The sequence below is a fragment of the Vipera berus genome, assembly GCF_964194415.1.
Source record: "Vipera berus genome assembly, chromosome: 1".
Lineage (NCBI taxonomy): Eukaryota > Metazoa > Chordata > Lepidosauria > Squamata > Viperidae > Vipera > Vipera berus.
Window position 1 is genome coordinate 45,252,498 of NC_138202.1, and position 26,211 is coordinate 45,278,708.

Genomic DNA, 26,211 nt, shown 5'->3' on the forward strand with positions numbered 1-26,211 from the left:
TTATTGTAACCCCTTCGTCTAACATATTTTTAAAAGTCTCTGAACTCTTTGGAAGATTACTTTCTTCCAGATATTTTACAGTTTTCTCTCTTGAAGTCTCCTCCTTATCATACAGTTATAAAATTCTTCAACTATCTTCTTTATTTCCTCATTTTTATATTGTAAATAACCTTTCCCATCGAGTAAATTATGTATCATTTTTTTTTCTTTCTTTTTTTAAGTTTATAAGCTAACCATCTTTCCGGCTTGTTGGCATTTTCAAAAAAAGTTTGTTTCACTCTTTTTATCTGCTCTGCCACTTTTTCTGAATTTAATAAATTTAATTTATGTTTTATTATGTCCATTTCTCTTTTCAAAGTCTTTTTTTGTGGATTCCTTTGCAATTCTAATTCTAACTTGCCAAATTCTTTTTTTAATAATACATATTGCTGTTTTCTTTGTTTATTTTTCCTTGCCATATATGTTATAGTTATACCTCTAAAGTATGCTTTAGCTGTATCCCATACATTTTGTGCTGTTGTATCTTCTTTTTTATTTTCTTTGAAGAAGAATTCCATTTCTTTTTTTGTTAACTATATAAATTCTTTTTCTTTTAATATGAAACAATTTAAAGTCCATCTTGGCCTTTTTTGTATTCATTTCCAGGTCATTTTCAAAGGATTATGATCTGCCCATATGCCTGTTTCTATTTCAATGTCCTGAGCATTCATTCTCACATCAGCTGTCATCCAAATCATCAATCATTGACCAAGATTTTTGGCTATTTGAATAAAAAGTATATTGCAATTTTTGTGGATTAACTTCCCTCCAGACATTTTGAATTCCAATTTCCTCCACCATATCAAAAAATGTCTTAGGTAACCTTCCTCTTCCACTTTTCCCAGTTTTGTTACTTTTATAGTCAATTTTTCCATCTATTATTGCATTGAAATCTCCTAGTAGGCAAATATTTTGATACTCCATTTCTATTATTTTCTTTGTAAGTTTTTGTAAAAATTTTCTTGATTATTATTCAGTGGATAAATTGCCACTAATAATATTTGCTTTTGATGCAAATAAATTTCTATCATTAAAATTCTTCCTTCTTCATCTGAATATACCATTTTAGAATCTATTGTCTCTTTAATATATATAGCAACTCCTCTTTTTTGTTGTGCTGATGCATAATAAAGTTTCCCAATTTTTGAATATTCCAATAATTTGTGATGTTGTTCTTTTATATGCATTTCTTGCAAGCAGATTATATCCAAATTCAATTTCCGTAATTTCCTAAAAATCTTATTTCTTTTAATTGGGGAATTTAGTCCATTTATGTTTACTGAGAAGATTCCATTTTCTTTCTCCATTTCCATATATTTTGGTCTAGTAGATCTAGTAGTCCTTTGTTCTCTGGCAAGTCCTTCATCCTTGCCTTTTTGTTTGTCTTCCTTTCTCTGTTCTTCTGTTTGTGCAGTTGCTCCTTGGGTCCTCTCTTCTGTTTGTTTCTGCTCGTTACTCTTCCCTTGGCTTAGTTTCACTCCTTCATCTAAGATTGACCTGTTCTTCACTTCAAAATCTTCTGCTTTCCAAATTGAATCCAGTTTATATCTTGTATTATTCCAGTTAATTAAGATGCCTTCCGGCATCAGCCATCTGAAATTTATACCATTGGCAATCAGCTTCGTGGTCAAAAATTGATACTGTCTTCATGTGTCTCTAACTCTCTTGGGTATCTGCTTTAAAACCACAATTTCCTTAATTTCATATTGTATTGGTTCATCTCTAACTTTCCATAGTACTTCATCTCTTGTTGTCTTCTTTATAAACCGTACATGTACTTCTCTTGGCAGTTTATTTCTTCTTGCGTAGCTTGATTTGATGCAAAATATGTCATCAACCTCTAGCTGAATTTTTCCTCGATCTGCCTTCAAAGCCTCCTCCAAGATGTCAATAATCACCTCCACTATGTTTTCTTCTCTATCTTCAGGGATATTTTAAAATCTTAAATAATGTTCCGCTTTTTCCGTCTTGGTTGCATTCTCTAATTTTTCATTTTCTTGTAGTAACATTTCTATCTTTTTATCATTCTCATCTGTTTTTTCTTCAATTTTGTGTATTTTCTGTTGATTTTTTATTATCATTTGATTCTGAGCTTCAAATTTTCCCTTTATATCCAAAATTTCTTCATTTAGTTTCTCCAATTTACTTTGTGTCCTCTTATGATTTTCCTGCATTTCCAGGTGATTTTTTTTTCAATGTCTCTTGATTTTTTTAACATAAGCTCTTGAAGAAATTTTAATGAAGTCTGTGTTTCACTTTGAGCTGTGCTTATCTTTTCACGTTGCAACATTGCTTCAATAGATCCCTGTGTTGTAGGACTGGCTTGTCCTACTGAAGGTGCAGAAGAGGTTTTCTTCATAAGCCTAGTAATCTTTGATGAAGTCATTTTACAGCTTACAATCTAAAGCCAAAACAACATCTGTTTAGATTTAGCCAATTTCAATAAATGTAGCTTTGAATCTCAATCTCACAGCAAGGCACTCTTATCATTTGCAAGTGTTCTTTGTCAAGGTTACTTCAGTCCACAACATTTTTTTCAATTCTCACAATATATCAAAAATTTCATTGTTCTTTCGCCACTAGATATCCTCCTTGGCTTATTTATCAATGTCCAATATTTTTAACAAAGAGTCTTTCCCCTTCTTTATAATTACTTGCCACTTTTAACTTTAATCCTTCTGGGGGTCTTTACTTTTCAGCCCTTTCCCATCAGGGGCATAACATTTATAATCCTCAAGGAGAAGGAAAGAGAAAATCTTGCTCACCCAGCTTCAACACGCAGTTGAAATTCAGCTGAATGTATAGTCCTTTTTCTTCCTGCTGGAGACGACTATGGCTGCTGGATATTGGCAGCCTTTTCTTTCATTTTTCCAGAGGGTCCTACAGTTCGGGTTTCCCCTGATCTGAGCTCCTGAAGTATCCCTCTTCCTTCATTGCCCATCCAGGGCAACTTTCCGACCCTTTAAGGGTCACTAGATGAAGAAAAACCAAGCTGGAAAGCCGAGCACGGGCTTTTCCCAGTTGTCCCACCGGTTGCCAAACAGGAAGTCAGAAAACAGTTCTATTGAAGGCTATTTATTTTGAAAACTTAAAACTTTTATCCAGGTTGAGCACATAATGTCTCCAAATAGTAGTTATATGTAAAAATGGTGGAAAAGAGATATGTCTTCATTCCTTTTTTCCCCAGGTGTTAAGATGGGCAAAAAAAAAATGCTGGATCAAGACAAACCTTGACTTGATCCTCCAGAGCTATTCTTAAGAAATAATTTCCATTTCAGAAAAGTGACATCACAGTCCATCCTTTTTCCTGCTAGAAAGTAATGCTAAATCTATGTGCAAAGTTAATGGAGTTAACGGGAAGTTAAAGCTTGATCTACTCCTTCCCCCTTCTCAGGTTGAAAGCTGCAGGCAGAGCCAAGGCAAAAATAGGCAAATCCAGGGAAATACTAAATCTAATTTAGTTCAGTTTAACATAAAATAATTACAGTTAAAAGAATTATTCCCATAAAGTTAGTAATTTTCTACATCATTCACATTAAGAATGTCTATTTGTGACATTTTTTTACAGAGTCACTGGGTGTTCCCGTCTCTCAACTACAAAAAACAAAATTAGATGACTCCTGTGATTTAGGTCACTATTTCTCTGTTTTGACACTGTTTTACAAAATAGGAGCATACATTTTCATCCAGTTGATAGGTTTCTCTTTCCAACATATAGATTATAAACATTATTATTTTTTTAATGGAGTCACTAGTCTGACTTTTTTATTACTTTGTTTTAACATTTTTAATACTTGTTACAATTAAATCTACATGTAAAACAATTTGCTACAAATGAAAATTGCAATGAGAAAATAGTAATTAATAGTAATAGTAGTAGTAAAATAATAATATGATACTGAGGAATTTTAATGAGGAATTGCAATTTCTTCCTATAGAGGAACCATTGTTAGATAATAGTGAGTTTGATAGATTAAAAGAGTAACCCGGTTAAGAAAATTTCTGATGATCTTTCAAGATTTAAAGCAGGATTATTTGCAGGTCCTGTTAACTAGGGACATTCTATATAGATGTTCTGAGTCACTTGAAAATAGATTTAGATCTGTATCAGGCCAACAGTGCTGGGCAGCTAAGGTGATTTATTTCCAGCTCAGTACTAGTATAATTAAAACACTCTCAAAGAGCCCCCCCTCCCCACCCACACACTCAAACATACAGACACCCAAGATACTTTGGTTGTCCTATTCTGCCTTTAGTGGCGAGCAACAGTGTGCAAAAGTTGTTTTCTCCCTATTTTCCTTTCCTTTTTGTGGAGTGGAGCAGAGCATTGGGCTTTGTTGTGAAACTTGAAGCACTTTGAGGGGGGAAACTCCTTGTTCTCAAGCTGTTTGAGTTGGCAAAAGTGAAGAAAATCATGGATGGCTTTTAGCCTGTTTCCAAGAATTTGGGCAAGTGGAGCAGTGGTGGTTTGAAAGTGCCTTAGCATTAAAAAAATTACTTTCCATTTCAAGAAGTTAAACTACTGAAATTGGATCTTTGTGCAAAGTCTTTGTTCAAACAAGCTGTAAGCATTGTGACAGAGAACATCCCACTTCAATGTAAGTCTAACTTATGACTTTGGTCTTAGCTCCAACCTTTTATGTCAGTATAGCTTTTTAAAAATATATTTATAAGAAAAGATGCCAGTAGGTGGCTCCATCATTCTTGGATTGTCCAGATTGCAGTCAAGTGACATTTTGACAAGCATTGCTTTTTGGTGAATGGATTTAATTTGATTGCACCAATTACAGGAATAAACTTTATGCAGACATGCTGAAATAGGACACTACAATTTGTTATGCTGCTCTCAGTAGGGGCTGTCTGTCCCTCAGATTGACCTTGATGACTTCCTGATAAATGTGCTAAAAAGCCATCAGCTCAGCCTTATATGCATAAACTTTGTAGGCGATTTCTTGCTACAAAATGTTCCTAGAATCCATGCAAATCAGCATTTTGCCTCCCCCCTTCTCAAATCAGTTGCTTATCATGAAGATGCTGTGCAGTGTGTTAAATTAAGCATAAAACTTGAATTGTTTCTACAGATGCTCTAAAGCAAATGAAGGAAATGTAAATAACTAAACTTAGAAGTGGAATGTGGACCATATGCTTGTGTTGAAATTAACAAACAAAACATTCAAGTAGTGTTGTTTTCTAAATCTGGAGGTGACTCTGTGTGAGAGTAGCACACCAGAAATGCAGTGCAAGCTGAATGCTAATTTGAAAGGAGCCATGGGAATTATTCAGTAACCTCCCTAATCAGATCCTGATTTATATTTATATTGCTATATAAATTCCGACTTTAATTCAGGAATAATGATTCTCAGGTGGACAAGTACAAGACAGGAGTTCTTAAAAGTACAAAAAATTATGATCCAGACAACTGTCTAAGTAGCTATAAGCAACTAGGACACTGGAAGGGTCACTTCTTTTGGGGAAAATAAATCTCATTTGTGTCCTACTTCTCTTTGCTGGCAAATGTCCACTTGCCTACTAAAGATGTCAGGAATCAAAAATGTTGATTTCTTTTCTACCTTTGCCTTGAAATTGTACATTGAATATTTACATGTGATTTCTTTAGTTATTTCTATTACTACTACTATGATTTCCTCCATTCAATATCTCACAAGAAGTGGGATGTTTTGTATGATGCTTTTCTTTTTTTCTTTCCTTTTTTGCTTTAAACAGACAGACAGATGAAGAATGGTGAGATATCTTTTTCCTAACTTAAACATTCTGATTTGTTTCTTATATCATTTAATTTTATTCTTTTCATTGCTGTTCAGTTCTACATCTGTTGGTATATAGATTATTTTCATAATTTCATTTGGGTAGAGCCTAGACATAGTTGTTCAGCTGTGAGAAAAAAACACACAAAACATTTTTTGAGGTTCTTTTCTCATTTATGTCTATACATGTGTATCTTCATCTATGTCTACATATATCGCTTCAGATTGAATAGAGTTTCCTTGCTAATATCCCATGAGTTTGGGTTGATATTACTTTCCATCAAGTAATGTATGTCAAAGATTCAAAGGATCTGAGGAAAAAGGTATAATAATAATAATAATAATTTAATTTTTATACCGCCCTTCTCCCGAAGGACTCAGGGCGGTGTACAGGGCAGTACAATAAAATACAATATATAAAAATTAAAAGAAATATTAAATACAATAGCCCAATTAAATAGATTAATACAAAATGTTAAAATACCCCTAAACCCATCAGACCAGGCTGGCTTGTTCAAATAAATATGTTTTTAGGTCACGTCGGAAGGAGCGAAGGTTGGGAGCCATCTGGAGCTCCACCGGTAAACGATTCCAAAGGTCTGGCGTGCCCACAGAGAACGCCCTCCCCCTGGGGGCCGCCAGTCAACACTCTTTGACCGACGGCACCCTAAGGAGGCCCTCTCTGTGGGAGCGCACTGGACGAAGGGAAGTTGATGCCGGCAGCAGATGCTCCCGTAAGTAACCCGGACCCATGCCATTTAGGGCTTTATAGGTCGTAACCAGCACCTTGAATCTTACCCGGAGGACAACCGGAAGCCAATGCAGCTCACGGAGTAGAGGTGTTACATGGGAGTATCGGGAAGCCCCCACCACCACTTGCGCAGCTGCATTCTGCACCAGCTGGAGCCTCCGAGTAGTCTTCAAGGGCAGCCCCATGGAGAGAGCATTGCAGTAGTCCAAACGGGAGGTCACGAGTGCATGAGTGACTGTGCGCAAGGCATCCCGGTCTAGGTAGGGCCGCAACTGATGCACCAGGTGAACCTGAGCGAAGGTAGTAAGCTGCATAGGTGAATTGAAATTTGAAATGAATTTGACTTTCATCAACATTGATAAAAGCATATAAGCAAAGGCCCCACATTATAATTAGGGTATGCCCAATGAGTATCTAATTCTCACTAACAGAGATGAAATGATAGAAGGTGTTGAAGCCATAGGAACCTTGGCAGGAAGTGATCATGCAATATTGGAATTCAACATTATGGAAGCACAAGCAATAGAACACATTCCTCTAGTTTGACTGTGTTCTATTGCTTGTGCTTCCATAATGTTGAATTCTTGGACTTTAAGAGAGCTAATTTCAATAAACTTAAAGAGGGCTTGGGAAGGATTCCATGGATGAGAATCCTCAAGGGGAAAACAATTCAAGAAGCTTGGGCAATTTTGAAAAGTGAGATAATAAAAGCCCAGTCTAGCACAATACCAACAAAGAGGGGGGAAAAACAGCCCTCAAAGGAAACCAGCGTGGCTGCATAAAGAACTCTCTAACAAATCGAAAGATAAAAAGGACAAGTATAGAAAGTGGAAAGAGGGACACATAACTAAGGCAGAATATCAGCAAATAGCCCATGCCTGCAAAGATGAAGTGAGGGAAGCTAAGGCTCAAAATGAACTAAGGCTTGCGACCAAAGTTAAAAATAACAAAAAAAGCTTCTTTCAACATTTAAAAAACAAGAAAAAAAGTTAAGGAAATGATTGGTCCATTAGTGGATGAAAGTGGCAAGAAGGTGGCAAGCAATAGGGAGAAAGCAGAACTATTTAACTCATTTTTTGCATCTGTCTTTACACAAAGGGAAAAAACAGACCAAACTATCAAAAATAGTGCCATAAAAAACAGAATAGAAACACAAATTAAGACAGGCAAGAAAATGATAAGTGAGCACCTGTCCAGCCTAGACAAGTTCAAATCATCAGGACCAGATGGATTACACCCCAAGGTTCTCAAGGAACTGGCAGATGCGATTGCAGAACCACTAAACTACATTTTTCAAAGATCCTGGACCACTGGGGAATTACCAGAGGACTGGAAAAGAGCTGTTGTAGTTCCCATCTTCAAAAAAGGAAAAAAATGGATCCAGGAAATTACAGACCTATCAGCTGACCTCAATACCTGGGAAGATGCTGGAAAAGATAATCAAACAATGAATCAGTGAACACCTAGAGGCAAACAAAGTCATTACTAAAAGCCAACATGGGTTTGTCAAAAACAGATCATGCCAGACAAATCTTATTGCATTCTTTGACAAGGTGACAAAATTAGTGGACCAGAGGAATGCTGTGGATATAATTTACTTGGATTTCAGTAAGGCATTTGATAGAGCAGATCACAACCTACTACTCGATAAGATGTGGGTTAGACAGCATCACCACCAGATGGATTCATAGCTGGCTGACCGGCCATACTCAGCATGTGGTCCTCAATGGAACTGCATCTACATGGAGGGAAGTGTGTAGTGGGGTGCCCCAGGGCTCTCTTCTGGGCCCTCAACATCTTCATCAACGATTTGGATGAGGGGATAGATGGGGAACTCAACAAATTTGCAGATGACATCAAGCTGGCAGGAATAAACAACACTCCAGAAGACAGGCTTAAGATACAGAAGGATCTGGAGAGACTTGAACACTGGGCGCTATCTAACAAAATGATATTCAATGGTGAAAAAAGTAAGATTCTACATTTAGGCAAGAAAAACCAAATGCACAGGTATAGTATAAGGGGTACCTTGCTCAATAGTAGTAACTGTGAGCGGGATCTCGGAGTCCTAGTGGACAATCACTTAAATATGAGCCAGCAGTGTGCTGCAGCTGCCAAAAAAGCCAAAACAATGCTGGGCTGCATTAACAGAAGGATAGAATCAAGATCACATGAAGTGTTAATACCACTTTACAATGCCTTGGTAAGGCCACACTTGGAATACTGCATCCAGTTTTGGTCACCATGATGTAAAAAAGATGTTGAGACTCTAGAAAGAGTACAGAGAAGAGCAACAAAGATGATTAGGGGACTGGAGACTAAAACATATAAAGAATGGTTGCTGGAATTGGGTATGTCTAGTTTACCGAAGAGAAGGACCAGAGGGGACATGATAGCAGTATTCCAATATCTCAGGGGCTGCCACAAAGAAGAGGGAGTCAAGCTATTCTCCAAAGCACCTGAAGGCAGGACAAGAAGCAACGGACTAATCAAGGAGAGAAGCAACCTAGAACTAAGGAGAAACTTCCTGACAGTTAGAACAACTAACCAGTGGAACAACCTGCCTCCAGAAGTGATGAATGATCCAACACTGGAAGATTTTAAGAAGAAACTGGACAGCCATTTGTCCAAAATGGTGTAGGGTTTCCTGCCTGAGCAGGGAGTTGGACTAGATGACATCATCATCATCATCATCATCATCATCATCATCATTATTATTATTATTATTATTATTATTATTATTATTATTATTATTATTATTATTATTATTATTATTATAGAAAAGACATGAATGTGATTTCTTCAGCACATTATCAGTGATCATGCTCAAATCCTATCTGTAACTGAGGTTAGACAAGAACAGTTTCTAGTTGATGATGTTCAGATTTAATTCTTCACTGGCAGCTTAGAATATGACATGCAACTAGATATATTTCAGAGTCTAAAATGAGAATCTATTCTATATTAGAACTCAGACCGCCTACAATCATTGGACCATGACTATGAACTGTTACACAAGACATACAGACCAATTTAAAATGAGCATGTTAATTACTAGTTTTTTCTATCAAAGTTAATTGAAAGTCTATAGTAAAATGCACAAATAAAATTACAAATAAAATTGTTTTTATACTCATATTTCCCTAACACCCACTTTATACACTTTCCTTGATATAAATTTGTGTATGAAATGCTCTCTAACATAAGATTTTTGTACAACATTTCCCATAAATGAGTCTGTTTGATGCATTTTGGGAGAAATGCTATTGAACTATGATTGATATGCCTATTGCTGCTGTAGCTAATTCTATTTTGGTAGTTTATCCTACGCTTGAAAAGAAATCCATGATGGATTTCTGCAACACTCTTTTGATGCAACCAATATCGCCAAAAATCAAGGCTGATTGAATTTTCTATCACCTTGTAGAAGCTGTTTGAGAATCCTTTGAAAATGAATCTAAATAATGTGCTTTGCAAATAGCCAAGTCCTGGGAGACCATCCAACAAGACAGTTCCAAAGAGCAAAATGAAGTGACAAAAATCTCCAAGACAGGGATAAACTATATGGACCTATTTGATAGAATCTTAATTTTGCCAAATTTGGCAAAGATAATTATTTGTTCAGTGGACTGGGGATTTTGTCCACTCCAGGTAATAAAATATTCCAATAAAATGTGAATATGAATATTCAGAAAAATATATCATTAGATATATATGCATGCATATGCATATGAGTTATTGCATCCTCCCCAATGTTAAAAAATTAGCAAACCTTCATATTTCAATGAAACCTAATAGTTTAGGAAGACCTGGGAAAAGACATTATTTACAGACATTCTTTACAGAGTAGAAAGATAAAATACAATCTTAAAATTTGCCATGCTACTTGTGACACTGGCAAATACAATCCAGAATATTTGAAAAGCCACATATATGTGAATATAGGTACATACCAATATGAATTAGACCAGGTATGTCAAACTGCCAGCCTGGGGGCCGGATGCATCATACTGAAACCGCGCCCACCCCATTGCCGGCAATGGGGAAAAAGTCGTGATACGTCGTGCGATGTCACATGACATCACAAGTTTGACATGTATGAATTAGACTGTTAAGCAATTATAGGCAATGATTCTACACAAGAACACAAGGATGGTCACATCAGGTACATTAGCAGCAACATCATGTTTCACACCCACTCTTTCTTACTATCATTCAGATGTAGAATGTGCATAATCTTTTTACAATGTGCATCACTTCTAGCTATCCAACTGATTCTGCTGCGATACACAAGAAAAACACACTGCAAATCAATAATTTCCACAAAAATGAAAACATCAACTTTCAAGTCTTTCTTTAACGATTCCCTTGGTGTGAAAATAAATTTCCTGACAGTGCATCACACTTTCTGCCTTGTCACCTGCATATACTTTTGAAGTCAAGGACACAGGAGACAAATTACCCTCCCAATTTCTCACTCCCAGTAATGGAGTACCTTAAAATATCCCTCCGTTTTTTTTTATACAGCTAAGACATGTATGCTACTATTGCTTCTCTGTACCTCTCTCAGTCTTGCTTATATAAAAGCTAGTTCTTGCTGATTTCAGAGGGATTATTGGCTGCATAACAGATAATATCCTGTTATATAATTCCACTGACAAAAGACTTATCTAGTACTGGGAATTGGGATAGAGGACGTCTAAGGTCATTTCCTCTGATTCTATGACTCTAACTAGAAAGAGATGATTTTTTTCTGCTTTCTGGAACTCCCATGTGGCCTGGAAGCTTTTAGAATAGTAACTTATCAGTGCCTGAGGAACGGAAAAGGAAAAAAAAAGAGAACAAAGTCATGACATTCATTGGAAATCTATTTTTGCTATATCTCACCTGAGAGGTCTTCAACATAAAGTACTTTGATACTTTGTATGATAAACTTTCATTTTGCAATACAGATGTTATAATTCTGGCCAAAATTGAGAGACATTTTCTCCCCAAAGACCTGGCTAGATCCATCTTAGCTTACAATGTTTGTAGTATTCAGTATGTGCAAGTTTGGAAACACACTGACCAGATTTGTGCTTAGTGGTCTAAAATGTAATTCAGAATATAATTATTCTTTGGTTTTCATAATCCTCTGAATATTGTGATCTATTTTTGAACATAATCTCAACATGTATAAATAGGATAAGACTGCATAACAATTAGGACTGAATGAACTTCTCTTTCACTCTTCAGTAGTAAATCATAGGATGAATTCCTATTTTACTTTTTTTAAAAAAGTAAAGCTGCTGCTGCCTTTATGGATACTGTTCTACATATTTTTCATTTTTTGATGTCACTATTAATTCCTTTTTGTAAAATTTTCTTGGGACACTTTGATGCAGCATATTAAATTTTGCACATCTTCCTTCCCCTGTCCTTACCACTTTCTACAGAGGGACAATCGAGAGCATCCTGTCATACAGCATCACAGTCTGGTTTGGAAGCATCACTGCTTCAGTGGTGAGGATGGCTGAAAATATCATTGACAGTTCCCTCCCTTCCATCCAGGACATAGCACAGAAGCATTGCTTGAGCAGGGTCTGCAAGATTCTCTGAGACACTACAGGTCCTCTTCATGACCTATTTTCCTTATTACCTTCTGGGAGGAGGCTTCGTGGTATCCAAAGCAGAACATCCAGATTCAGTCACAGTTTTGTTCCATACAGTATTAATCTTGTGAACTCTAAAGCTTCCTTTTTCCATAATGTATTCAAGATGATCAGGAATTAATATGTTATTTATTTGTAAGGGTGAAGGTTTATACATATATTGTATATAGCATGTTTAAATGTGTGTTATGTATGTGTACATTTTTGAGAGGAAGCAACTAAATTTCATTTTTAATGTGTGCCAATGTGCCCACAGTAAAAAAAAATGACAATAAATCTTATCTTATCTTATCTTATCTTGTCTTGTCTTGTCTTGTCTTGTCTTGTCTTGTCTTGTCTTGTCTTGCCTTGCCTTGCCTTGCCTTGCCTTGCCTTGCCTTGCCTTGCCTTGCCTTGCCTTGCCTTGCCTTGCCTTGCCTTACCTTATCTCGCCTCACCTCATCTCATCTTGCCTTACCTTACCTTACCTTCATCTTATCTTCATCTTATTTTGTAGAACAAGCAGTTAAACCATTGACAGGTCGTACTTTCATGTTTGCTTCCTTCCTTCACAGGGACTAAAGCAGTACTTAATTCTTTCCAATATAAGATAATCTACCATTTTCTTTTCACAAGGTGAGCTGATGTTATTTGCTTCTTTATGACGCTGAAGAAAAATAAAACAGAAAATTCTGAATCAGATCCATTGCTTGCTGGACAGATACATTTTTTTATTAGGCTCCCAACTTTTAACTCAGCAATCCTTAGACAACTGGCTAATCAAAGAGTTCAGAGTGCCTCTCCTTCACTTCTGCTGTCCCATTATTGGCAGCTACAATAAAAAGCTTTTTTTAAGCATGAAAGAAGGAATATACCTAAATAAATTAAGAGCAATCAGAAAAGATGAAGAACAACAATGGATCCCAGCAATAAAAAAAATAGTATAGCATTTTTTCTTTGTTTAATTTTAGAAGAAAATAACCCAGCAGCCAAAATAGAATCCAGTCAATGAGAAATAAACAAACAGATGGAGTTCTATGGCTCCTGACCAAATGAAAATGACAAAGTGCTAAGGGATCAGAGAAGCAGGACATAGCAAGCCCTATTACATGCATTAGAAATCAATTTGAGCTCACATCATCCCTCAAATGATGCTAAATATGACACTGGGCAATTGCTTACAAACTAGCAAGGTGCCCCAAAAATGGAATATATCTGAAATGTAGGGAAAGAAAGAGCTGAGGAAAGGAGGAAACAGAATGGCAGGTTTAATTCTCCATCCTATGGAAGTTTTTTCCATCTGTCTTTCCATTATTTTAGTAAGTTTCAAACATTATGAAACTGGCCATATGGATTTTAGCTTAATTATATCCCTTTTATTTAGCCATTATTTAGATTTGCTTTCAGAAAATCTACCAAAAACACTCAGATTATCCCCCCTTTAGAATATTGTTTGTTACTAGGTACAGCACCAGATGAATAGAATTCTCTTTTTCTCCTCAACCATCCTTATAATATCTATTGAAAAATATAAAACAGCTGTATTTCAAAAACACTGAAGATACATATTTTCTAAGACAGTATTTGCCAAACTGGGCACGCTGCATTTCTCAAAATTTCCCAGCTATTATGACCTTTACCAGTATTCTGGATTTGACTCCTTTGGAGGAGATGCAGTTATCATAGTCCATACGAAACAAGTTTGCAAGTAAATTCATTGATACAAGGTCATAGCCATCTCTAGCTGCCAAAACAATCATTTTGCAGCAAAGTGGAAATAGGCTTAGAATCATGCGCAGGTTAAGAAAATAAGATATGCTGTTGAATTTCAACAATTTTTCAAGCACAATTCAGAAATGGCCACACTGACTTATTGTGTTAGATGACTCAGTTGAACAACTGAAAGTTGACAAGTTGCATTGCTTTAATCTGTCAATTGCATGGTTTGGGTTGTTTAGAAGAACCTGCTTGTCTCCCAGCATTGTAGGTTTAGACAAATGGATATTTGATACAATGCTTACAGGCAAAGGCATTGCATCAGAGATCATTGAAGTGGTATCCTCCGAAATGAGATTCTGGAATCTTTAAAACTTAAGGTATGGCTGGATAGATGTGCTAAAAGTGACAAGTTTATTTATCAGAAACTGTCAGAACAGCTAGCTGAAAAGATATATACTTTCCCTTGTTGTGGAGTTCCAATTATATACTGAAAGTCTCTCTGACATTCTATCAAATATAAGAGTTGTGAACTATACCCAACTTGCTAAGGTTATTTCCGAAAGTAATACACAATGTTGTGTAGAGATTAGGAACAAATGGGTTGACCCATTGCCAGTCTGTTGCAATCTTTTTTTTCTTCCTTGCATATGTTTGAAGGCAGTTTTCTATAAAAATAGCATGCCCTTTGGCCCAAGAAAGCCAAACCTCCATTAAATATAGTATCTAAGTTGATAGTGACAGATCAGGAAAGGCATCTCAGAATATTGATGAACAGCTCAATGAAAATGTTAACCCTGCATGTAGCTGCAATAAAAGAAATGTAAGGAAGATATGAATTGCATGCTTGAAATCATTAGGTAAGAAATTTAAAACTGAACAATCGGTATAAAGAATAAGTATATTTGAGTAAATCTGAAGTGAAATCACACTTGAACAGTTTTGTGTACAGTTCTGATCCACAATATGGAAAAGATGCTGAGACCCTAGAAAGAGCAGAGATGATAAGAGGTCTGGAGATGAAATCCTATGAAGAATGACTAAAAGACTAGGCATGTTTAGCTTAACAAAGAAAAGACTGAGGGGATACTTGATAGCAATCTTGCAAAATTTGAAAGACTGCCACAGAAAAGATGGTGTCAAATTATTCTCCATAGCATGTGAGGATAGAACAAGAAAAAATGGGTGTCAGAGTAAGATTCAAACTGGAAATATGGAGGAATTTCCCTGCAGGGGAAGAACTTGCCTCCCAGCATTGTAGGGGCTCCATTACTGGAGGTTTTCAAGAAGAGATTGGAAAGCCATTTGTCTGAAATGAATTGAGGACAAGGGGGTTGGACAGGAAAACCTCCCAGGTCACTTCCAATCCTTTGATTCTATGACTAAAATTCAAGAAGGACATTATAGAACTGGAGAAGATATGTAGAAAGCAAACAAAATGATTAGATGGTTGATCATGAGGGAATTAGAGAATCTAAGTTGGAAGACAAAAATAATGGAAGACGTGATAGAAAAACATAAAATCATGAATGTCATTAATAATGTAAATAGAAAAAGAAGATGAAAGTGCTGTGAGGTGAATCAGGTAGAATATATATATATATTTAGAAATTGCTCAATCAATCAATAGAATTTATCAGCATATAAGGTGTTGGCAGTCAATTTGACTGAGAGCCACCCAGTTTATTATAAGATGGTGCTATATAAATGTTTTAAATAAATAAGCAAACACATAAATAAATTTGGATAGTTTAAAAAAGGAATTTGTATCAAGGAGTCAAAATTCTCAGGCATTAACATTTTCCAAGAACCTGTGATGAAAGGATGAATAAATATGGTTTGATTTTTTTACAGGGAATTTATTTGAAAACATGAAAATTAGATCCATCAGCCCCAAATAAGACATTAAAAGTATGGATCCTCATGAATTTATTTATTTATTTTATTTATTTATTTTAATTCCATTTATATCCTGCCCTTCTCCGAAGACTCAGGGCGGCTTACAAGCTTAGCAGTAGCCTTCATTCTATGTATATGCCTGCTTATTAGGGCTTTCACACACCCTCCAAGCGGCATTATTACAAAGTCAGCTTAATTGCCCCCAACAATCTGGGTCCTCATTTTACCTACCTCGGAAGGATGGAAGGCTGAGTCAACTGGTGTTGGATGGTGTTGGATGTGTCAAGGTAAAAATCACCTTTGTAGAGGGCGACGGACCGTGCTTCAGAGAATGCATGATACACTTGCAGGAAGGCAAGAAAAACACGACGCATAATCTTACTAAATACCTTTTACTTACAAAAATATAAAAACTAAATATATATTATACAGAGCTAGCTCACTACATCCTAAACGTAACAGTCAGTAACAGCAAAGAGAATAAAACAATACAGATAACAACTCAGAACTTTCTCTAGACATGCGCACTAAACAGACTGAAACCATAACATAACTGGTCATATGGGATTCACTATGGTTACCAGATAAGTTATCACAACAGGTGCAGAGAACAGGGGAAATGTACAGTTAGAAATGAACTTTCTGACGAACAAAAAAAACGTGCAGTGACATTCCCCTTCTTTCGTCAGCAAAGTGAAGACTCAAGTAAGGCACATCTTCTCACGCAGATACTCATGCTGGGCTGTAGGAAGTGGTTTGTTCAGCATGTCAGCAATTTGATCACGTGTAGGCACATACTGTAATGACACAAAACCTTGTTTAACCAGTTGCCTTATGTTTTGATATCGGATGTCAATGTGTCTGGACCTTGAACCTGTAAAACGTGTTTCAGAAATATAAACCACAGATTCATTATCTTCCATCACTGTGATTGGTCGAATCGGATGTGTCCAGATATCTGTGATTAAAGCATCAAACCAGGTTAAAGAATTGCATGCATCAGACACACAAGCATACTCAGCTTCTGTAGAGGAACAAGAAACAAGATTCTGTTTACGCACATGCCAGTAAACAGGACATCCATTTAAAAACATCATGTAACCTGATGTACTTTTCCGTGACTTCTTATCACTCGCCCAATCTGAATCTGCAAAACAACATAACTCTGCATAGTCAGTATGTGTGGGTTCCAACAACAACTTCATGTCTTTGGTGTGTTTTAGATACCTCAATAACTTTTTAACACATGTCCAATGAAACTGTTTTGCCTTGCCTACGTGTCGTGATAAAAGATTAACACTAAGTGCAATGTCGGGTCTAGTCCAACTACTAATATATAGCAGCGACCCAATGACTGAGCGATATAGTGTTTGATCTTCGAACTCAGGACTTGGTTCATGTGCCAAAATGTGAAAATCAGTTTGCATGGGTATACTCACAGGCTTAGCGTCCTCCATGTTACAGTGATGTAACAGTTGTTCAATCTTCTCTTCTTGTGTGAGACTGAACCCCTTCTGAGTTTTGGCAATTTGAACACCTAAATAAGTGTTAATACACCCTAAACACTTCAACGTGAAAAACTTTTGTAAAGCTTTAGCAAAAACCTCACTCATCTGCTTATTTGGACCAATATAAACAATATCATCGACATAAACAAGAATTATCTCATACCTATTACCGGATCTTTTGGTAAACACGCATTCATCTGTTTCGGACTTAATAAAGCCCATTGAATTTAGTTTGTCAGAAAGACATAAGTACCACATTAAACCAGACTGTTTCAGACCATAAAGACTTTTGTGTAGAAACCAGGTATCCCCTTCTTGCTGTCGGAAACCTGGAGGACCTTTCACGTAGATTTCTTCATCAAGATCAGCGTGTAGATAAGCCGTTTCAACGTCGAACTGGAAAACCTCTAGGCCAAGGATAGTTGCAGTGGCTAAAGCAATTTTCACACTTTCAGTCCGCACCGTGGGTGAGTATGTATTTGTATAGTCCTCAGGATAACGTTGAGCGAAACCCTGGGCTACGAGTCTGGCCTTGTACAACGACTCACCATTCGGCTTCTTTTTGATCCTGTAGACCCATCGAGTACCAATAACTTTCTTGTTTGCTGGAGGGCTTGCAGGCGTAAACACTTGAAGTTTTTTTAAACTGTCCATTTCAGCCTGCATTGCCTCAAACCATTTATCTTGTTCTGATTCAGGAAGATGTTTGATCTGTGTGAACTTCTCAGGTGGAAGTGTAACATTACAAATCAAAGGTACAGGTGTTTTTGTTACTTGCCACGAATACCGTTTTGGAGGGATTCCCTTTGTGGACCTCTTGGAACGCCTCGGGCCAACCGTCCATTCTTCTTCCGTGTCGTCCTCGTCTTCATCATCGTCGCCAGCAGCAACATCAGCGGCTTGCGAAGACGGAACAGTAGGTTGAGAAGAACTCGTGGAAGGAACATTATCCTGTGAATCTTGATCATCAGGTTGCGTGGCATCAGCAACATCGTCTCTAGGAAAATAAACTCCAGGATCGTTAGAATGAATCCTGGACCAGTCAGCATCTTCCTCAAAAGTAGCAGATTGTGAAACCACAATAACATGATGAGAGTCAATGTATTTGCTCCATTTTGAATTATCATCAATGCCCATAAATCTCATCCTTTTTGCTGCAGGACCCCCTTTCTTTCTTTGGGCTAATGGAATATTCACCATAGCATAGGAACCAAAAATATGGAGATGTGAGAGATCAGGCTTGTGTCCATACAACATGAAATAAGGGGTCTGATTTATCACACTACTCCAAGTACGGTTGATGATATGGTTAGCATATTTGATAGCTTCACCCCAGTATGGAAGACTGAGGTTAGCATCTTCAAGGAGGCAACGCATCATGGTTTGCAAAACCCCATTTCTGCGTTCTGCCACCCCATTTCCAGCTGGAGTATAAGGAGCGGATGTCTGATGTACTATCCCATTCTCACGCATCCAGTCCTGGAAACGCTGAGACATGAATTCAGCACCGCGATCACTCTGGATTCTGGCAATGTTGACCTCGAATTGGGTATAGACAAGACGAGCAAAGTCTTTAAAGATCTGAAAGGTCTCAGATTTTTCTTTCATAGGATATACATATCCATATCTAGAATAATTATCAACGATTGTCAAGAAATATCTTTTACCACCAAGTGTGGGTTCAAAAGGACCAACTATGTCAGTGTGTACCAAATCAAAAATGCGTGTTGACAGGCGTGTAGCGCGTTTTGGAATTGCTGCTGCCTTGGATTTGGCTTTCTTGCAGACAGCACAGTCCAAGAACACCTTACACCCCTTTAGATCCAAACCTCTTGCGAACTCTGGCATCTTCTTCAGAACACGGAAACTGGCATGACCCAATCTTCTGTGCCACTTATGGATACACCTGGAATGCAAAGGTTTACCTGTTAGTGAATTCTCAACATTAGCATTTTTATTAGGAACCCCAGGCTTGCTGTGAGCAACCTGTGTCTTTTTTGTATTTTTATCATTATTAGGAACCTTTGGAGTAGCAACAGGATCTCTCTCTGGGACGTCTCTCTCTGGGCCTGTGCTCTTTGGAACGTGTATACTTGCCTGCTCTTGCTGCTTAGGCTTTGGTTTTAAGTAATAAACACCACCAATCAACATGGTTTCAGCAACAATATCTCCGTCTTTGACTATATAACTTGCTTTTTCAAGATGGTGGACCTGAAAATGAGAAAACCTAGACAAATGACTCTGACTAAGCAAATTACTACTGGCAGACGGAACATAGTAAACATTTGGAATGAGAGCATCAAGCTCTTCAATGTAGACAGTTCCTTTTCCCATGACCTGAACAGGATGATTGGAAAAAGAGTAAAGTTCACGAAGTTCAGGTTCAGGCTCGTGCATCTCTGTGTAAAGCTCTTTTCTGTAGGTAACATGTAATGCTGCTCCACTGTCCAAAGTCCAAAGAAGTCGTCTGTCGTACTCTGGTTGAGGCTGTGGATCGTTGGTCACAACCAATGTGACAAGTGGAGCTTGTGGATCACGCCTGGAACCACGACCACGACTTTGTCGTCCGCCTCTACCTCTGCCTCCTCTGGAATCTGTTCCTCTGGGCTGGTATGTGACGGGCGCTGGAACTCGCTGGGGACAATCCCGGGTGGCATGTCCCACACAATTGCAGATGTAGCATCTTGGCATCCTTGGAACGTAGGTCCTTCCACGGAAGGCACGCCTCGCTGAAGCTCTTGATGCAGGTGGTTCCCTTAAATGTGGTGCAGCTTGCATAACTGCCTCTTCTTCGGCTAAGATCCTGCATACATGATCCACTGTGCGTTGAGCAATAGGCACTTGATTGATCTTGGAAATAGCATCTTTCCACTCATGATTCAAAGAATTGATGATAATGCTGATCATTTGAAAATCATCAATAGGATAGCCTTGTTCACTCAGTTCTTTTCTAATACCTTTCATTTTAGTCAAATGTGCTCCAATATGTTCACCAGGTTTTAATCTGGAACCATGGAACTCAGACAAAAGCAAACATGTAGACTCAATTGATGTAGGCCGATAACATGCCTCTAACTGAGTCCAAATTTGTTGGGCAGTTGCATCTTGTGAAAATGTGAGCTGCAATTCAGTGTCCATTGACATCAATAATGTTGTGCATGCTCTATTATCCAAGTCCCATATATCAGGAGTCCATGGCTGGGCAGGAGGATTAAACACCATCATGTGAGTACCTTCTCTGCGTAACAAAAGTCCAACCTCACTGACCCATGCCCTGTAATTCTGTCCTGACTTCTTTAATTTTGAATCACCAGCCAGTGGTACAATGGAAGGTGTTTGATGAGGAATATACAATTGATGTACTGGCTGTGCAGGTTGTGCAATCCGACCATAACCTGCAGGGGGCACCAGTGGCATCTGTGCCTGTGCCTGGACATGCGGCAGTTGCATTGAAGCTGCCGGTAGTCTTGGTGCTGGCTGTGACTGTCTTTGAGCTGCTATTCCACCCTGACCAGCAGGAGGCGCTGGTGCTGGGGCTGGTGCAGTAGCATAACCTGCAGATGACACTGGCCTTCGCATATAAGAACCCGGTGGCAATTGCATGTGGGTTAAATATGGCTGTGCTCTGCCAGGTAGAGGGACTTGCATAGAAGCAATATTAACAGGAGAAGCAATAGTAACAGGAATCCTAGCACCGATCATTCCGCCGGGGCCTGAAGACCTGGCTCTTCGAGCTCTCGGGCCCAGACTGAGGAGGAATTTTTAATTTGGGGTTCTTTTTTAACTGACTACAGGGTTAATTTAATTTTTTTTTAATTTGGTTCTTAATTTTTGTATTTTGGATTTTTAATTCCCTGTAAACCGCCCTGAGTCCTCAGGGAATAGGGCGGTATATAAATACAATTAAATAAATAAATAAATAAATCAGGGACTGGAGCCTCAGATAACGGCAGAAATCTTGTATCTCTGAGCAAAGACTCCTCCATAGACAATTGCGAGAGTGAGAGCTCCAATGCATGTCTTAATGCAGCTTCACCAGTAGATGGTGCTATAACATTTGCTTCAGGCATCACTGTGGCTCTGTATGTCCTTTGAGACAGCCCATAATCATGTGACATAGGAGCCTCCGGTTCCCAATCGTCTTGCATGACACTCAATGATGGGCGTGACTTTGGCTTTGGGGAAGAAGGAGGCAATATGGCTTCTCCTTGTGGGTGTGGCAATATGGCCGGTTCATGCTCATAATTCCTCTCATATTGCTGAACCATTGACACATATTTCTTTGCCTGCTGCAAACGCCTTTCAAAAACCCCAATTTGTTCACAGTAGCCTTGCATAGCCCTATCTCGCATAGTTTGCTTGGGGCTTGAAGGAGCAGAAGAAATTTTCTTCGGCTGGACTTTAGGTTTCGCTCCAAGCCTTTGAAATTCATCTTGAGCCCCTGGAGTGGGAACATTTCCAAAAACAGCTGCCAGGGAGCTTGGAAAAGTAGAAAAAGGAGTGACTGACCTTGCATCGTAGACAGGAGCAGGTGCGTCTTCTCCAAGGCGTGTGGCCGAAGCTATCGGAGTTCTTAAGGTCGAAGGGAGATGCCCAACAGAAAGACTCCTTTTCAGCCGTGGCTTCCTTCCTGACATGTTTCAGCAGTTAATCACCGCTGCCTCACTAGCACTAACTAACTGATAACAGCCGCAGAAACATGCATCTCCAAAAACATAAATCAAACCATCCTCTGCTACCAAAATGTCAAGGTAAAAATCACCTTTGTAGAGGGCGACGGACCGTGCTTCAGAGAATGCATGATACACTTGCAGGAAGGCAAGAAAAACACGACGCATAATCTTACTAAATACCTTTTACTTACAAAAATATAAAAACTAAATATATATTATACAGAGCTAGCTCACTACATCCTAAACGTAACAGTCAGTAACAGCAAAGAGAATAAAACAATACAGATAACAACTCAGAACTTTCTCTAGACATGCGCACTAAACAGACTGAAACCATAACATAACTGGTCATATGGGATTCACTATGGTTACCAGATAAGTTATCACAACAGGTGCAGAGAACAGGGGAAATGTACAGTTAGAAATGAACTTTCTGACGAACAAAAAAAAACGTGCAGTGACAGGATGGAAGGCAGCTGGTGTTACTTAAGGAGGCATTAGCCCACTGCTCCACCAAGGCTCTTAATTATTTTTAACATGTGGAGCAATGGAAGCACAGATTCCTTTCACCTATGCAGAGTGAGTTGTAAGAAGCATATATCTGATTGTCTTTTTCTAGTGGAATCAATATAAAACTTACATGGATCAATGAAGCTCTGCATGGACCACATTATTCAGATTGTGTATGTGTGAGACAGAGAATGGAATGAATTTTATATATGTCTGATTATCATATATTTCTAATTAATACAAAATGATTTTTTTTCCATATACTTTTTTACATATACATATATTTTGGTATTCTACCAAAATCTTTTGGGATGAACCTCATCAGAAGCCAGAGCAAAATATACATAGAGAAGAAAAGGATAGTAAATGGAAAAAGTGCCTACACTGATATTTCATATGTACCAAAATTAATGGAAGGGGTACTTTGAATGAAAGCTTACTATTCAGGGACAAATCAAAGGCCCTTCTCTATCATCCCTGTCTGAGTATTTTAAAATAACATGTAGCGAAAAAAGTGCCTTTGTATGTACAAAAATGTAAGCTTTAACTTTAAAAAAGTTAAACTTTAACTTTAACAAAAACATATGTTAAATCTTTAAGCAATATAAATATTGTACTATGCATGTTTGTTGGTATTGTAACTATTCTGATGTTTGTATGTACTTCAGTGGGATAGATCAAATGACTGTTGCTAAATAAAATATTCTGTCAGAATCCATTTATATCATGTTCATAAATGGAATGTTTCAAACATTATTCCATGGATCTGCCATCTCCAGAAGAGAAGAGAATAGATGTGTATTGAACCAGTATTTGGCATTTCAAAGGAAAGGAGAAGCCTTTTGAACTGGGGAAACAAAAGTGGGGGCTAGCATCTGGCTTTTGTCACGGAAGAGAGCAATAAACATGAAGGGTCCTAAGTTCCTTTTTCCCACGAGAGGGATGATACGAGATAAAGGATGGGGGACTGACCAAATGGGGTTAAGGGGGGTTAAACCGGGAACTCTTTATAAGGGTTTACTTCGTGGAATAATATTAAGTCCTGTCTCGTTTCCTACAACCAAGCATGTCATAGTAAAGATTCTTTTTGGAATAGATTTGACTCCAAAAATTTTGTCTTCCTAAGACGTGGTTTGGGGTGGGTCCTGACATATTCTCTTTACCTGTTGGTCTCCTCTACTCATTGGATACAGAACTGTTATTCCACAACAACTAATAGAGCATTTTAAGTTGGGTTACAGGCTAATTTTGAAGAACATAAACTTCAAATGAGCCTGTCAAAAACATTCATCAATTGCCATGCTTAATTGTTTGATACATTAATTGCCCATTAAAGATGTAGATTTTTAATGGGATTTTAAATGGAGAGGTCCCTGATTAAAGGCTTGAGAGTGCCGATGGCTTTGCTGCAAGTAAACTATTCTCATCTGTTTAGTCAAGCAATACATTTCTAATTTTTTCCAAACAGCCATTTTTTCCCTGTGTGATTTAGTAAAAGATAAATGTCTCATTAATTCTTTTCTTAGCATATTACAATATTTGTTTTAATCTGTTAAATCATTTTCTAAGTGATTAACAATAATGTAAATTATAGCAAAATATATATTTTGAGAATTTTCCACCTTAATTTTATTTGGAACCAACGTTCTCCACAAATAACATGGTTCAGAGTGAATGGTTGTAGATTTATTAAGAATAAACTGTGCTGAATTGGAAACGAGATACGTGTACTGTATACGAGCATTGTCAAATTTTGCTAGACTGCACTTCCAAAGATAGATGTTACAGAAGAACCTTAGCTTAAGCTCTTAAGACATGGGTAATCTTAAAGTAGTCATTATATCTAGATCCAGAACCATAAAGATTATAAGGCTTAAAACAGCACCTGTCATGTTTACTACTCCCGGACCAAATTGGAAAGGATACTAAAGAAAAGCTTCTGAAATTAATATGTTAAATATTAGTTAAATGCATTGATTCAATGCTTGTTCCTTCCTTATGCTACTGTATCTATTTTAACCTTACATTCCCTTTCTGTTTGACAGAGCCCAGTCAGTTCTGGATGCAGTTATTGTTTTTTGCCTTTTAGCTTGCAGCTGGATGTAGGCATCTGGCAATTTAGTTCATTTTAACTCTACAGTTTCAAATCCTGTAAACCCAACCCTCCCATTTCCTTTTGTTCCTTTCTTGTAACACTTTGTATTTAACTTGTGGTTTTCCCCCCTTGCATAGAAATAGGTATATCTTTTTGTCATTGTTTAAATATTGTATCAGTGGGTAAAGCAGGTATTGTCTGAAATGAAACATCATTCTAGGCAAAACATTCCTTTTTTATCACACAGATACTCCCCCAAAATTACAATTTTAATTTCTCCCATATTAATATATTCTTCTTAAGTTCATTCTATGTCAATAATTATTTTGAATTCATATTTGTCAATAATTTATTTGTAAACAATTTATGGAGGTAGTCAAGGAAGAGAAATGATAAGAGCTTTGACTTTACAATATTTTTTAAAAAACCATCCAAGCCATGTTAATTGAGTTTTAAGTACACATTAGAAGTTGAAGACCTATTTCTGTTAAAATATTGACATTTTATTAGATCAAAATCAGAATTATTACCTCAAGTAACAATAGCTCAGAAAATGTGTTTCTGAGAGACATTTTTCTTAACAAACTGCAGTTGATAAATTTCCTCCATAAATGTTTTCTAAACATGTTTGTATTGTTGGTAGATTACTTTCCTGCTCCCTTCAATCATTTATTATTCTGTCATCATAATAACAAAAATGAAAACCAAAACCATAATGGCTCAATTTCCATCCTTTCCAGTGGTGGGAAAGGGCGGTATATAAATATAATAAAATAAAAAAATAAATAAAAATAAAATCCCTGAACAACTATTTTTCTCTGCATCGATGCAGCCCTGGGCCTTCGAGGCCTAGAATGGACTTCCGGAAGTGGCATCCCCACACTTCCAGAGGGCTGTTCTAGGCCTGGGAGGCCTCCTACAGGACTTCTGGAAGCGGTTCTCCAAACTCAACAAAATTTAGCTACCGGTTCTGCCAAACTGGTGTGAACCAGGTGAATCCCATCACTGATTCTTTTCCTTGGCTTGGGAAACTTTGGGCCAGTTTTTCTCTCTCAGGCCAAACTATTCACAGGGAAATCTCTACAAAAAGCATCTAAAATAAAGTTGGGCTATACAAATCTAAATAATAATGAAAACAACAAAAGACTGTTTGAAATACAACAAAAAGTTGGCATATTATAACTTTCCAAATTGAAAACTATGAAATATTCACTAGGTGTGCAATGCATGTTTCTAGATTGAACTTGCTATAAAAATATCCTGACACAGGGGGTGGGTGGAGGGAGGGGGGGATTGTTAAAGATAAAATGTATTGTCAAAATTTTCAATAAAAAAAAATATCCTGACACAATGGAATTAATGCCATATTACATGAAAGCTGATCCTTCGTGGCAATAGTTTCTGCAAATAAATAGGTAGTACACTAGTTTAGAAGCCTTCCGCCGCGACCTAAAAACATACTTGTTCGAACAAGCCGGCCTGGCCTGAGGGGGGATTGGGGGGGTTATTATTATTTTATTGGGGTTATTTATTATGTATTAATTGTTCTTTTAACGGGCATATATTTAATTACTTTTAACTTTTGTAATTTTGTATTTTACTCTTGCCCTGTACACCGCCCTGAG